Genomic DNA, 14,324 nt, shown 5'->3' on the forward strand with positions numbered 1-14,324 from the left:
CCATGAGATGTCAGTCTTGTCGATACTCCATACACATGTAGGAAAACGGGTCGTTTTTTTTATCCATTTTTGAGCCGTTTGAGCTGCTCTATACTTGCTCCTCAGAATAAAAAGAGCTTTTCTTTGGTAGTTTTCACAATTTGTTTCCAGTGACTGCTTTTGTAAACCTTTGTTCCTTTATAATCTGGTAACCAGAGGTCCTGTTTCAAGTCATGTTATCTGTTATGTCCCATATTTCTATCTCCTTACACATTAAAAATGGGCTTAATATTAACCACTTAAGATAAGATAATAGGACCAATTAAGATAAGAGTTATCGGAAATAATTTGAAGTCGGAAATAAATCCAGTCAGAGTGTGTGTGGTTGGGAGGTTGGAAATTCAACTGTGAACTATAAAAAAGGATAAAGAAGGAATCCATAGCTATCACATCTCAGATGATATGGCCTTGGCACTTTGCATCAGACAGGGAGCAAAAAGCCACTGTGAGCCTGCAATAGAGGGGGGAGACATGAGGGCAACTGGAGGAAGAGCAGAGTGCGAACGCGCCGCAGCGTAATATCTTCAACCACAGAGTGGACCGTGGAGTGCTGGACCACTAGTCACTCCAGCCCGTGGATCAATACGCCTGGTCAAATGAGACCAACCGCAGCCCTGCAGCCAGTCCCAGGGGTCAAAAGTGTGTGCTTAACCTTTGACCCTGTGCCCTGTTGTTTACTTTCTGCAGCATGTCTATAATGTGAGCCTAATCATAAACCAGACACTGTACACAAGGGACGATCACAAACCAAGAGAGATTTAGGTGTCAAAGCCATAAGACTGCGGTGTTCAATGGTAAACCTTTACTGGCTGCGTTAATCCATTTCTAGACGGGCAATATAATTTAGAGATGGACAGAGTTGTAATTTAGGGCTAGATTAGAGCTGCAGTAGCAAGATAGAGGAGCTTTACGCCATTTCAAGCTTTCCTGAAATTAAGTATGCTATTAGGAATATGGTATGTGTTCTCAGAGACAGCTTCACTATGATCATAAAATCACAATAAAAAAAAAAAAGAAAAACGGGAGTAAAATAAATGAAGTTAGCTAAAACACACCTCCTATTGCTGAGCATGAGAGTAAGCAGTTGATCTGATCTGCTGTCAGTTGCACATGATCAAACACAACGTTACAAAACCAATTAATAACAAATTCAATTACAGATGCAGTTCCTTATTTAGTTTCAGTTTCGGTAAACGCTGTGGATATTTGACCTCAACTAAATAAAATGACTACACAAAGACACTACTCTCTGCCAAGCTCCTGAAGCACCATGGTTTGTGGAGATTGAGATTGTTAGTGGCTCGGATTGAGGCGCTGTCTTTGTTCCCCATTTACAGAATGTAAGGCTCTTTGAGCACAAACACTGAACGAGCAGGCGAAGGACAGTCACTGGCCATTCACTGAATTGCATTGGATTAAAATGACATGCTCGCTTTTATATACAGTATATATACACACACACACACACACATAAAAGTGAGCATGTCATTTTAATCCAATGCAACATATACATAATCTCATATTTTACTAATTTAATAATTACATTCTATGTTTGTAAAGCGATTTTCCTGGATATATAATCTTCCAACTGCCTACATTACAAATGTCTTAAATGATAGTAGTAGGGGGTGACTATTCTAATCACCACAGCATACTTACTTAGACGAATGGGTGAAATGGAGAAGACACAGAGGTATAAAAGCAGCATTTAGAAGGTCAGGCTACAGTCTCTGTGTTGTGACAATTAATATTTACTCAATTAGAGAAAAAAAAAACTGGTTGGGGGCACTACCATAATGCACGGCGACTGTGTTTAAAGCTTTATCTTTCCAGCGACGTCCAAACCCATTTAGAGATCAATTGTAAAACATGAGGCAAGAAAAGGAAAGGCAAACACATACGAAAGATGCCTGGCATGGGGGCAAGATCATATACATAAATTTAGCCTTTTTTAATCATAAAGGATTACACAGGGTCATTACATGAGCAGACCCTATCCATTAATTCAACTCCAAAACACCTTCCCTCGCCGTGGCCGTGCACCAGGAGGAATGCAAAGCGAGCCGCCCCTCCCCCACTCAATGTCACAGTGTTTCTTTCAGGGGCAATTTAGTAAATAGTGGGACATCCATCTGATGAAAATCTTTTTAATATGATCCTAAGTGGTTGGAAGGCACAGCTTTTTAAGGCCCTGTGTTCATCTAGACCTTGGTAATGAGCAGAAGGCACTTAGCCAACTGGGACCTCGCGAGGGGCGTTAGCTCCGTCTTTCATCTAATGCATCGGGGACCTGCCGAGTCTCCCCGGACGGGTCCCGTATACTGAAGAAGCGCAGCGATGCGCCCGTTACACACCACACCACTGCGTCAATTAGTGTTTACTGCACTGGTAAACAAAAACATCGCGCGACACAGGACATTGTTTAGAGCAACCATAGGGGCAGTTGGGAGGATAATTAGATGAGAGGTGTTTGTCCAACAGATCTGATGGAGGGCCTGAGAGTGTCCTGCATCAAACGTAAAGACTGATGAAATGATGATGAAATAAAGCATGTCAAACACGCACCCAGGACGTCCATGTGTGAACTAGGAGAACTTCTCTTTGACACTGATTCCAGAACCACCAGGGGGCCTCTTTAGGCTGAACTACCCTCCACATCTAACACTGTGTTTGGGCTGAGCAAAATATCTTTAACACCATTAACACAACACCACACCACAACACCACACCACACACCACACAGCAGCTCATCAGCATAGCACAACAACAATGGCCAGGATGATTTATTCAGACAAGCTTTGCTTTGCCACCCGTCCCTGGCTCTCATCTCGTGGAAAGCCTGGTCCCTTGCCCTGTCAGCCAGGCCTCTTTATGGGTGAGCATCACTTTCAGCGACCAGGGCCCTGTCACGGATATTCAAATACTTTAATTGGGCCTGATTTATATTGTTTTGGAATTAGCTGCATTTCCATTGTTGAGCACAAATAGGCCTTGCCGTAAATCAGGGAGCCTTTAATAGGGCCACGCAAACAGTCAACTAAGCATGGCGAGCTCGGGAGTTGACCAGCCTGGGGTGCCTCCCTGTTGTAAAGTAATATGCATGACACATTTCCAGGCACTAATTCATTTGTCTAATAATAAGACATGCTAACCTGCGCTGGAAGCAGGGGCGGCGTGCGGAAGGCGTAAAGGTCCTCTTAATCCATAGCTAACCAAAGGGCAAGGCGAAGCAGCCTTGCGCTGGAATTTGTCATACTGGAATATTTGGGTTTACGTCCAAGAATGCTAATACAAGTGACACAAGGTTGCATTTGCACACACACGCGCACACACACACACACACACACACACACACACACACACACACACACACACACACACACACACACACACACACACACACACACACACACACACACACACACACACACACACACACACACACACACACACACACTTAATTATTCCAGTGGAGTCCTGTACGGTGCTTTTTGCTTAACGAGGAGAAGGAGCTCCTCGACTGCCACACGGACGCCTTCTAATGCATATATAATGTTTGTTGGAAACGGTGCATTGTGTATCTGGGAAAGTGTTGATCAAGAGGCTCTCCATCAATTATTGAGGCTGGAAAGAGACTAATCAAGAGGCGGTGAGGTGCGCATGAGACGGAGGGACGGCAGAATGACAATGGTGACCACCACGCCGGAAGTCCACCTTCACGTGGAGGGAATTTATGAGGGAGCAACATGTTTATTTAAGGATTCGGTCATAGAAGAAGGGGGTTTCAAAGACTGCTTTCTTTTTAAGATATAAGCACATTGTGTTATATCTACAAATTGAGCTAAAAAGCATTCAGTACACGTTTTCAGTATTTTTCAGACATCAAAAATGCAAAGTGTTTAAATGCAAAGTGTCTAAATACACCCACACCCCTGTGAATATCTCAGAACATAGTGAAAAGAACCAGCAGAAACAAAACAAACTCCTTACACACACACACACACACCACACACACACCACATACACACACACACACACACACACACACACACACACACACACACACACACACACACACACACACACACACACACACACACACACACACACACACACACACACACACACACACACACACACACACACACACGGCCTCACGTCTGCCAGTCTCCTGATTGAGACATCAGAAAAAAGCACTGGAGACGTATGTGATTAATAATAAAGCAGGCTGTCCGCTCCCACTTCACAGGCATGGTCTGTTCTCCGTGAGAGAGGAGTAGCCCTCCACAGCACTGTCCACTGGGACCGGGGAGGGGCGGAGGGGGGAAGGAGCTGGAGACTTTCCAACAAACCGTGCACAAATCACAGCGGCCCTTTTCTGGTTAGAATCGCTTAATTTGCTGTGTAATGTTATCACGCTAATGGGGAATAATTATTCATCTTTGAAACAAGGTTGCATAACCACAGTTTATCATGTGGTCCAAGAAGGTGGTGGTGGTTCATGAAGACGGAATGGTCAAGATGCAATTCATACTCTTAGCACTTATTTCAAATGTCAACGTCTAATGATGTCTCTGTTGTTTATCAGTTTAGTCTAGTTTAGTTTGTTAGCTTTACTTTCCACATAAATGGGAAGTGTTTTGCTGATTCAGAGCATGTATTAGTCCTCCACTGCTGCATAAATCACATGGCCTTGCTATTGTGGACCTCAGCAATTGAAGGAGAATTACAGAAAGAATTGACATGACACCCATACTGAGGAGAGCATATTGCAGTAGACTATTTCAAAGGTCAACACCTTCTCTATTTACGGTTTATGTGCAATACAATCACAGGTTATGCTTCAGTGGATTTACTTTCCTTTAAACATAATAATGACGTATGGTCTATTCCTCTAATTGCAAGGGATGTAATGAATTGGTCTGGTGTGCGGCCATAAATGGCCTTTGCTAGAACAAGATTGGAGACAATCCCTCGCCTCGATAATGGCAAAATAATGGCAGACATATCATTTCACATGCAGATTTTATGGTGAGGGTTTCAGCATATCACAGGTTTTACTTGCTGAAATGCATTTGAAAGGACAAATTATATGAAATAAACATTTTACAGTTTTTAAACAATTCTGTTCATTTCTCTTGTCAACTGCAATATTGCTGATTTATTGTGATTTCTATATTCTGATCATTATTCATAATACATATTATTCTGATCAGTGTATGTCAACTACAGCAAAGATGGTTTTACTATTTCCAGTCAACTTGCCGATTCTGAGCCCAAAATGTATCTGCAACATGCTCCGTTTCATTTTCATACAGCTTTTCAATGAAAATGGATGTAAGACAGTGATGATTTTCTAATGACTGACTTGGTAGTGGGAAACAAAGTCACACTACAAAGCCATGCCTTCTTCAGGTGTAATTTGACAGCCTTCCACAATCGGGTCAGAGGTAGTTATGCAAAAGGATAATGCAAAAGTTAATGGCATTTGCATTGGCATATCCGTGGAGATGCCAACGGCCTGACGGCGTGCGTGAACGTGCCGCGTGTTTTATGCGCGAGAGACCGCGCCGTGCAGATCTGAGAAAATGTCAAGTGCCACTGGATGCCGGAGCCTGGCGTGGTCGGTGGGAAGGCAGACGCAGCCGTAGACTTAAGAGCCTAACTCTCACTAGTTAGGGAAATATCCAATTCCCCTGCCTGAACCGAAAACCATTACGATCCCAAATAATTGACTTTCAAAAACCTGTTGCCTTAGCAACAGAGCAAGGTGCAAAAAGAATCTACCTTTGTGCAGTTTAGAATTACCTGTGTGGAAGACCGTGCTTCCTTTAATGGAGAAAAAAACATTTCAAGTGCACCTCAAAATTAACAGAATATTGAGACAGGGGCAGTGCTGTATACTGCTCTCCAGATTGTCATCAACATCATTGGCATACAGTGAGCTCTGACAAATAGTAGCTTCCACCATCCCACCAAACTCATGACTTTTGCATTCACACAATTGGCAGAAAGTTTCACAAATACTAATCATCCGTCTCATTCATAAGTTGATGGATTTGCTTTTATGATTATTTTCCCATTTCAACGACAACTCCGATCTGAAAACCTAACCTGAACAGTTAGCACTACGTGTAAAAGCCGACAACACCTTCCACTGTAACTAATGATCAACCAGTGATTACTCCACACTCTCAGTCACCATGTGGTGAGGGTCATGACATGGAATGAAATGCCAAGAAAACTGTGCTTATCAAAAAAAAAAAAAAAAAAAAAATTACAACTTGGGGGAATTTTAGTGTTCCCAAAGCTGTTCCATAGTCTGACACACTGTGTGCAGTGCGATGCCTGCCCATACTTGAGTAACTTTGGTTAATTGATCTAATTAAATCAATTAAACCGCCTATTAACCAAATGAGAGCTGATTACCAAAATGAGAGGGAGGCCTTTTTGGAGGAGTGGAAATGAGCCAATTACTGGAGTGATTACTGTAATGTGAAGCACTCTGGATGGGGCTCAATTGAGTCGTCACCGCACTCCGCTAGCAGAGATTCATTACAAGGTTAGAGGCCCTGAAGATGCAGAGAGGGAGCATGATGTATTGTGGCATGCAAATCCACTCATGAACACAAATAAATGTTGATTCAGTCCAACGTTATGTATCATGTGCAAAAAAAGAAAAGGGGGGGGGGGGGGGCTGAGCTCCACAGTGCTGAAATGACACTGATGATGTACTGTCCCCAAAGTGGAATTTACTAGAAGCCACGCGGCAGACAGCAGCTGACACGGCGTATGGCTACGGCCCTGATCTGGTGCAGGGCTGGAACAAATGAGGGCCGGATCATTCTCAGAGTCGGTTGCTAACCATCATGGGCTTACCGAAGGCATATTTATCAAGCTCAACATCATATTATTGGCCTACCGTGATATGAAGGCTTTACTCTTGGTAAGACAGTGGTGTAGTGGAATTTCAGGCAGTGACAGAATGTCCTCCACTTGCCGTCTCTGGCAATATTTCCTAAAAGCCTGCCATTGCGCAGTCAAGGGGGGTTGGGGGTGGGGGGGGGGGGGGGGGGGGGGGGGGGGAGAAGAAAAAAAATATACGGCTGAGGCAACCTTTAGCCTACGTTTTATAGTAATGGAGCTCATGGACATTCACTTAAAGGCATGAAATAGGGTGAATTAATAGGAAGATGACTGGAAAAGTCATGACACTGGAAAGCGTATCACTGCACTTTTAAGAGATAAAGCTGAATATGACATGAAGAATGCTAATGTTGAAGGGCAGTTATGCCACATATGGAGTGATAATATCAATAAAAAAGGAATGCATCTGGAAACACTTTGTAGTCATTAAGTGTAATGATTCAATCGAATTCTGTCTAAGGACGTTAACTGACACATTTTTAAGTGCATGTACACACAGGGACATAGAGTCCTGCGCTAGATCTCTGAGGTCATATGTATGTACTGTATGTATGTATGTATGTATGTATGTATGTATGTATGTATGTGTGTGTGTGTGTGTGTGTGTGTGTGTGTGTATATAATATATATATATATATATATATATATATATATATATATATATATATATATATATATATATATATATATGCCCCTACAGAAATAGGTCCTTATATAAAATTACCTCTACTATTACTCCAATGTAATAATGTCCAATGACTACATTGTTTGCTTTCAAAATATTTTCAGCAAAAGATCGGCACATTGGTTAGGTAATTTGCCATTTCAGTCAGAGAACGATTGGAATCAATGCAATCCTGGATCTCAGTCATAAACCATCATACACTGAGTAAAGGGAGAGTAAACATGACAATAATTTGCTAACCAGTGACAAGAAAAGAAACCTTCCCAAGCAAAACACAGGGCATCACTCTCTTTCATTTCAATTAGATTTGTGCTTCTTCCTAATTAGGATGCGAAGCAGCTAGCCTATGGGGCATCACGGCTAACACCCGCCGGTCTCATCTACATCACACTATCAGCCTGAGAGGCTCTGGATTAGCACATGCTAATGGCATGTTTGCCTATAGGATTTATACTGTGTGTAGGTTGTTTATCAATCTCTAGGCTCTAGGCTTCTTCAGGATGTTAACCACTCTTAAGTCTGTATTTGCTTTGTGTCACCATTGGCTCCACTCTGGCACTGAGATTGACAGCGTGTGTGCATCCCCCCTCCACGCTGTCCTTGTAGGGCCTGGTTACTTTTGTTCGACTAGTCCTCAAGTAAACCCTTATGGTGACAATGTGAGCCATAATGCCATACCCCTGGACAAACTAAAGGGGGTGTAAGATCAGGAGTAAACAAATGTTCTGCCAACAACACTTGAACAAAAACGCCTCTTTTTTTTTATGTGGCTCGAGGTCTACCGTTAAGAGTGGCTCAACATCATAGGAGGAATGAGAGCTACCACAGATGGTGAAGGGAGTTGTAGGCGACATGGGGGGCCCGCAACTTTTGTTGAAAAATCTAATGTGTGTCCCTCTAATGAATTCAACACAGCAGATGGAGCGTTAGCCCTGTGGGCAGCAGACACCAGCATCTTCCCAAATAAATCATGTGTTCCACTTCTCTTTTTGAGCACCACATAGCGCTCCTGAAAATCCCATCTCCTCTCGAGCCACAACACTGCAATTCCAAAACATTCCATTTCCGGTCACAACAGAATGCACCACACAAACATGGTCTACTCCTGTTGTTGCAGAGTTGTTGATTGGTTGACATGGTAGCATCTCAGCTAATGAGCTAAATAGTGTTTTGTAACACAACATATGTACAGCGTGTCTCCAAATAACCTGCAGTATGCACAAAACGGAGGACATTACTCATGTGTACAGATAAGTCATGTTTGCAACACTGCATGCCACATCCTGAGGCGTATTACCGTTTCTGAGTACTCTGGCAAATCCTGCTTGTCTAGAGGTTTATTAGTACACTGCGTCTACCCTCTCTGGTCAGAAATGTCTGTGGACATTGAGGAATGAAAGAGATCACGCAAAACTGCAAGCAGCAATTAGCTAAGCTCCATAAGTGTGAGCCAATATCTGCTGAGAGAAGCACTAACACTTTGGCTGACACAGACTGCCTGATTAGGCCAGCTTAATTAGCCATGTTCCAATTGAAATATAAATTGGCCTTTAAACCTCAATTGGGACCCTAACGTGGTAAAGTATGGAGACCCACTACAAGCCCTGGCAGGTGGTCATACCACTGTTGAGATTCATAAATTATTCTTAATTAATTATTCTGTCTTCATAGAAAAAAAAATGACAGATTGCTTAAACATTCAACGTGCGAATTTGAAGATTTCCCCGTGCTTAAAGTTAATGTTAGATGTAGTGTACTACCGATATCTTAGAAGCGTGCTGAGGCATCTTTTTTCCCCCCTCTGGAATGAAAATACCAAAAAATACCACCGACCCATTCATCCATAGCTGTTTATGTACTTAAACTTTATAAATGAATCTGAACAGGAGCAAAACCAACTCAGGTAATACGGCTCAATAAAAGGCATCTCGTCTCAGGGTGTCAACATGATTAATCGCACACTAAAAAGGACCGGAGACCTTCTAGTCACAGAGGCTAGAGAGAAGGCATTTTGCATCTCAGCATTACTGGCAACAAGACGGGCTGTTAAGTGAAGCCAGCCCTGTGCAACAGTATGAATATTTAATTAATAATTAGTCATGTAATTTCTCCTCAGGAATTATTATCCCTAGAACTGGTTTGTGAATTTAATTATTAGCAGTCTTTTTGTTTCCATGTCCCCCTCATTACTGTCAGGATTGATGTAACATAAACTTCATTAAAAATTAAAGCAAGAGTCTTAATTACAAGGCTACCCTGACTGAAGTTAGAATTAGCCAACTCAGTGATGTGCAAATGAGAGCATTATTTAAGAAACATGCTGGAAGTAGTTATGCTAATTTTGAGGGTTCACAGTAGCAGACCCTTTCCCTTGCAGTTGCATATTCATTAAACACACTATGCAAATTTAATGTAGCAGTCTAAGTAATGCCTTGTTAATTTATTCAGATTTATTGAGTACGACTTGTAAAAAGAACCAATTTAATTACTCTATCTCCTTGGAAGGTAGGGCTTGATAGAGGCGAGGTTTTAAACTGTGTAAATCAGGATTAGTGCACTTTGATGGGGAAAGAGGGCTGAGGAAGGACACTGTTCTTAATAACCAGACTTGAGAGACATGTTTGATTTACTTAAGCTACATCCAAAGAGAGATCACTTAAATTGCACTCAGTCACCCACAAGGAGGGCGAGGACAGGGAGAGTAACTCGCATGTACAGACACACACACACACACACACACACATACACACACACACACACACACACACACACACACATACATGCACACACACAATCCCAATGCTGCTTGCTAATCCATACAAGCAGGCATGCACACACATGCCAAGCCATAGCCGATCATGCTTTCTCTCTCTCTCTCTCTCTCTCTCTCTCTCTCTCTCTCTCTCTCTCACACACACACACACACACACATACAGTACATGCATACATCCAGAATCCTGGCTTTATTGACTGAGCTGGAGCCGATGCTGAGTCCACAGTCAAATGGCTGTAATGACCCCACGGAGAGCAGTAAAGACAGACAGGAGACCCACAGAGGGGCCACGCGCCCATAATGTTATTCATCAGCAGATACCACCCCCACCCCCCCACCCCCCCACCCCACACACACACACACACACACACACACACACACACACACACACAGAGCCCTCCGCACGGCGGCTCAGTAGATTACATTATAGGCGATGGAGAGGGCGGTCAGAGCCTATCTTTAATGCATGAGGCGGCAACTCTTGGTGGCAGAAGGAAATTGAAAAAGAAAGATTGCAAGTCCACTTAGACACAGACCTCTTAGCTGTGTCAACACGAGAGTGGGCAATGAAGGGACATGGTAATGAGACAATGGGACACGCCGGGGTCTGTAAACAACAAAAGACATCTACGCCATTATTACCAGCAGTCAAGTGTCAGGTGTTGTTTTGTATGTTGTGTTTCATTTTGAGAAATTGTCTGGTTCATTTACATTTTTGTACAAACAACCCCATGGGAGACAAACAAGCCTGCCTCGCGAGCCATCACTGTTTCTTTTTTTTATATACCTCTGACAGCTTCTACAGAGTGAGAAAACTTGCTTTTTTTTGCTGTGAGCTTCTGTGGAATTGATAACTGTCACATCTGAAGAAGCCCCTCCAAACATATCTACACGCGCACGTCCACTCAAATAGAGATGACCTCAAAACCGCAATTTGCCTTCATGCTATATAAATGTTTTTAAAAACGTCATTAAAGAGCAGTCTCTCTTTTTTTTAACAATGTTTTCCTCCTGACCCCGTCTCCCTCTCTCTTCTTTGGAGATATTATTATGTTGGACTTGTCCCTTTAGATCTCGCTGTGCTGGCCAGCCGCTAATGACTAGCTGGTGCTCCTGGGGGACAGACGGGCTCTGAGCCCAGCTCTGTGCTGCTGCTGCTGCCGCCGCGGTGGTGGAAAACATCTCCAGGACGTGAGGATGGAGGAGCTCAAAGAGCCTGCTGGGGGAGAAAATAGCCCGGAGAGAGAGAGAGAGAGGGGGGGGGGGGGGGCATGTCAGCCACACGGCCATGTCCGAGTCAGAGAGAGGGGCTCTGACACCCCAGGATCTAATTATTTACTCCTCTATCCTCACATCTTCCGCTTCTTGCCTCAACACACCCCACCCCACCCCACCCCCTACGCACACACACACACACACACACACACACACACACACACACAACTTTTCCCTTAAGGAAACAGAACCTTTTGGGTTGCTTCCACCCAACCCCACCACACACAGCCCCACAAGCGGCTCACAGACAGTAGGGGTAACCCTCAACCTCTCAGCAGTGGAAATACAGATACATGTATATATACTTACTGGTGCAGGCAAGGTGGCTCCTACGTGAACATCCACTGAGTCTCACAGAGAGTAAAACAAGATCAAGTCAAGATATTCAAACTAAGGGAAATAAATAAATGAACGGGCAAATAAATGACCCCAGGCTATGTTTACTTCCAATCCCTATACAAGAAACAACTTGTTTGCAGTGATTGCAATTTGCATAAAAAGTAAATAAAATACTAATATTCATAAAAAAGCAGAGTTGGGAAAAAACTGTTGTGCCTGAAGATGAGCTTGACTGTGTATATATACAACAAGTAACGGGCATCATGTACAGAACTCAGCTGATTTCAAAAATACACAGACTTTGTTCAATAATTTAAGAGTAATTAATTAAAACAGTTACTCCTTTTTAATGAAAACAGTTGTATGCAAATATTCCGAGGATTTTTTTCATCGCTTCAAAATATCTTTTGCGAACATGAATATGCATGCTATTTTATTTGATAAATTATCTCCACTGGGTCCACTGAGGCTTCAGTTCAGTAAATAATTCAATGCCACCCACGTGAACCAAATAATTTATCTAGTTGGGTATGATGTCTTGTATTTGTTTACAATGTGTGTTATGGGCCAAACTCATAGTTTAATGTTCAGTGAATGTCTGACTGCTCTTTCCAACTGACATTATGAGAGTGCCAGACACCGCACAGAACGCAGCGAGGAGGAAGTGATGCAAACATGAATGACACTTTAGGGGGAATGAATCCATCACGCTGAGACAGGCCAGGCGAGAGGGAGAGAGAGAGACATAGAGGGAGTAGAGGCCAACAACACTTTGACAGATGGATGTTTGATAGCAGCTTAAGTGTCTTGTCCAGTGATGTCTCCCTCTCACCCCCCATCTCTCCATTATCTCTCCATCCCTCTCTCTCTCCATCCCTCTCCCTCTCTCAAGGCTGTCCTTCATCATCTACTGTACTCTGCTTAATCTTGTATCAAGAACACTAAAAAGTCTAAGTCATGTCACACATCCACAGTAGCAAAATTATGACCTCTTCTGAAAAACGGTAAAAAGTTCAACCACTCCTTTTCCACATCAGGGTCTGTGACTTTTAAGAGCACCCCTAAAGAATAAAAAGAAAAATACAAGGGAGCAGCAAGAGCTAGATTATTTCATTAGATAATACAGGATCTCATCAAAAATTCTGTGACACGCTATATTCTTGGCACTTAATGATCTTTCAACAGATTTGGGGGGGAAAAAACCCTTTCCACGGCAAAGACGGTAGCCTGAGGTCTGGACGCCTGCAGGTCTATGTCTCCCTCCATCCACCCCAAGCCCACTGCCTCCCTGCTGTCTGGCTGGCCTGATCAAGACAGTGCAATTACCCCACGACCATGAATAATGGTGCTCGGGGTATCCCAGCTATGCTTTGATAGAGATGGAGATTAGTTTAATCAAGTCCAACGGCTGGGCAAGGCCCCTGAATCTCATCATCCAGCCCCTCAAATCACCCCAACACAGTCTGAGCCACCGCCATCCACCCCCCATCCCTCCCCACCCCCAACCCCAGCAGTCACCCCGCGACTCCTCCACCCTCCACCTTCATCCCTCACACCCCTCCTGCCACATTATCCTGATAAATTCATGACATCGTTAGTTTTAAGTACTAACTCTGTTAGGACAGGGCATAACTTAGAATATCAGTCATCCGCAGAACGTCGCGGGGGCCGCGGCTGCCATTGTGGCGGAGTCTTTATGATTTTTACTGCCTTATCATGGCTGTGTTCTCCACTGATGAAATGTGCCGAGGAAAACAGTGGACTTAACCTTTAGCTTTGTTATAGCTCCTTCTCTCTCGTACGCATTAATAGGACTTGGATCTTGTTATAATTGTGCACAGGCTGGTGTTCTTCAAAAAAAAAAAAAAAAAAAACACAGAAAGGGGGAAAACAAAAAGAAAACAACAAACATCAATTGCCTACAAGTTTGATGTTATCTTACCAACATAAACACAACAGAATCAAGAGACAAATTAGACTTTCAAGTGGATAATCAAAAGGCAAGATGTTGCATCTGGGTTGCACCATGACAGTGCATTGTGCATGGTGCGAACACTCTCCCCTAGGGTGCGCCTGTTATACCACAGGATTAGCAGTGGCCTATTAAAGATTAAAGAGGTGGGTTTAGTTTATTATCCCAAACCCAACAACTGTCACTGTCAGACAGATTCCCCTTCTTCATTCAACACAACAGATTGTCAATAATTTGGGCCTAGGAGTGTTTTACTCACTCATAAATTATGCATACTGAATTTTACACTCAAAACATGTTACATTTGAGTCTTT

The 14,324-nt window shown here is 43.1% G+C and overlaps 1 long non-coding RNA gene across 2 annotated transcripts in view; it reads right to left on the bottom strand.

Moving 5' to 3' along the window:
• The window catches only part of LOC134094125 (uncharacterized), a 91,574-nt gene that overhangs the window by 51,882 nt on the left and 25,368 nt on the right, over positions 1–14,324 (bottom strand). The window lies entirely within an intron of this gene.

This window comes from Sardina pilchardus, chromosome 10, assembly GCF_963854185.1.
Source record: "Sardina pilchardus chromosome 10, fSarPil1.1, whole genome shotgun sequence".
In the NCBI taxonomy this organism is placed as follows: Eukaryota; Metazoa; Chordata; class Actinopteri; order Clupeiformes; family Clupeidae; genus Sardina; species Sardina pilchardus.